The sequence below is a fragment of the Cucurbita moschata genome, unplaced genomic scaffold (assembly GCF_002738365.1).
Source record: "Cucurbita moschata cultivar Rifu unplaced genomic scaffold, Cmos_1.0 Cmo_Scf00168, whole genome shotgun sequence".
NCBI lineage: Eukaryota > Viridiplantae > Streptophyta > Magnoliopsida > Cucurbitales > Cucurbitaceae > Cucurbita > Cucurbita moschata.
Window position 1 is genome coordinate 23,601 of NW_019268684.1, and position 2,610 is coordinate 26,210.

The window sequence follows — 2,610 nt, forward strand, 5'->3', positions numbered from 1 at the left end:
CCTAGGGACACTATGGGTGCGGCCCACCTTTGTATATGACATAAACAATGTGATCACTAAATTGTACATGTGGAGACATGTGAGTGGGGGTGTCCTATGCAATGAGTATTGCATAAGATCAGATCATGAAGAAAATCACTCTCACTTTATAATGTCGTTTATTGTTGAGACTGATTTTCTTTTCATTCGATGACCTAGGTAACTCGATTTTAATCCTGTGCTAACCATGAACTCCTGTTTATTCGGAATTATCCTTAGATTTGCATGGATGAGAGTGGCTCGAGTTCGTCGACTCAATAGGCCTCCCATTTCAGGAGTAAGATTAGGTGAATGGCTAGGGACATGAGGTGCAAGATGAAATTCTCTCCTACCCACTTTTAGGGATAAAAGAGAGGTAGTTCCTTTAAGCACCGACTCCAGGTCTTGAACAAGGGGCCCCTACCCTCTCATTGGCTTGAGAGGGATTCGGTTTACTGGTTGGACCACAAACCAATTGTTCATTAGAGGATCAGTGAGACATAAGGAAAAGGAAGTAACTTCAGGGGTAAAACGGTAAATTGACCCAACTCTAGTTACGAACAACCGGTGAAGGATCGACTTACTAATCATGGTTATATCAAATGGGCAGAAATATATCTATAGTGAGGGGAGTGCAACTACTAGGCTATAGTGGAGTGTCCTAGTAGTTAACGAATGTTGGTTAACAAGGTTAATAAGTTTAACCGGTTAATCTTGGATCGTTGGAGCCCATGATCTATAGGTTTATTAGGTCCCTCTGCTAGCTCATATCGGACTAAACCATAGAACAGTGTGACAAGAGAGTTTGAAGTGTTCGAATTTGAATTAGGGAATATGCATTACATATATACGATATATTTAACCGCATTTTTGTTTTATTTACAGATTAAACAAAAAGGGAGAATGTGATATATTTAAATAAGATTTAATATTTTATTCAAAAATGCGTCGGAATTGATTGGGATTGGCATTTGAATTATTATTAAATATTACTTTAATTTGAAATTAATTATTTAAATTAATTGTTGAATTAAAATGAAGAAAGTCAAAATGTTGAGTTCATTTACTTGAAAAATACATGTTAGTGGAATTTTGAGGTGTCAAAATTTGGTTTAACCAAATTGCATGCTTGCCAAATAAACCGCACAAATTTTAGTGGAATTTTGAGTGTCAAAATTTGGTGAACTCAAACTTGCATGCTCGCGACATAATCCCAAACATTTGAGTGGAATTTTGAGTGTCAAAATTTGGTGATCTCAAATTTGCATGAACATGCAAACATGACTCTGTAAATAGAGTGATCATGGTACATGGAAGGTCTTTGATTTTGGAAAAAACCTTGAGAAAAACCTCTCACAAAATCTCTCTTCATATATACTAAATCCCTCCCAAGTTTAGTCACTCACCGGATTCCACAATCCCGTTCTAAGGCCGGAGGATAGTGGAGAAGACACTAGTGGTGGTTCAAAACCGGTTCGTGAGGAAAAAGAAACTTGAGCGACAAAAGGTTAAGTATTCGAACTCATTGAGTTTTAATGCTTTTGAACATGCTAGCTAATTTACTATAATTGATGTACTTAGAGTGCCTAAGATCCAAATTGCTTCCGCATGTGTTATATTAATACCATCAGATCGCACATCGGTTGGAGAGAGGAACCTCTCCCTAGTAGATGCATGGCTGAAGACGGTATTGCAACTCGAGACCATAGCACATGCCTAGGGTAGTCGCATTTATCTTCTTAGACTTAGGCTAGGATATGATTTTTTACTTTAAATGTTTATTTATTTCATTTAGCTTATTGTTGTATCGTTTTAAAGATGTTTTCGAACACGTAAGTACATGACTGTGTTCTATGATAAAATTTATGTCTTATGAAGAACTTTAAATGCAATATTTCCATATTCAACGTTCATGATATGTATACAGTAGCGAGCTTAGATTAAGTAGAAAATTTAGGGTCGTTACAATTGAAACGTGGAATACATTATGTACACTTAAGAAGGAGGTTGGTAGGGCTTGTCTGTACGCCATTGGATCGATTCACTCAAGAATTACGAAGGGTTCAATGAACCGAGGACTTAGTTTACCCTTACAACCGAATCTCGAGATACCGAGCCGAGAGAAGTCATTGAGTCGAGCGGAGATGAGCCGCAGTTGGAAGCAAAACACGTGCCAGGCACGTGAGGCACTGAGGGCACGAGTAATCACTTAGTTCGAGGTGTGGACTCTGAGTCGAGTCGTTGCCGGCTGGATCGTATTACTAGTACACTTCGATAATGAAGCTAATACTATATATGCACAATGCAACTACTGTCCAAAAAGGTAATGGGTAAAGATAAAGCTAGATCATATCGACCACATGAAAGAGAAAGATTGAATCATAGACCATATCCAAAGGTTGAAAGACAAAAGATAGATGACAAAAAACCAACTCAACTCTGGTTAGAGCTAATTTATGAGAGTTATTTAGATTAATTTCTTTTAGAAAACAACCGTTTATTATCATAATTCATGTTATTTAGAATAAATTTAAGTAAATATAAATTAAGCAATGGGTTTGTACTCATGATTAAAAAAAAAAAAAAAAAAGG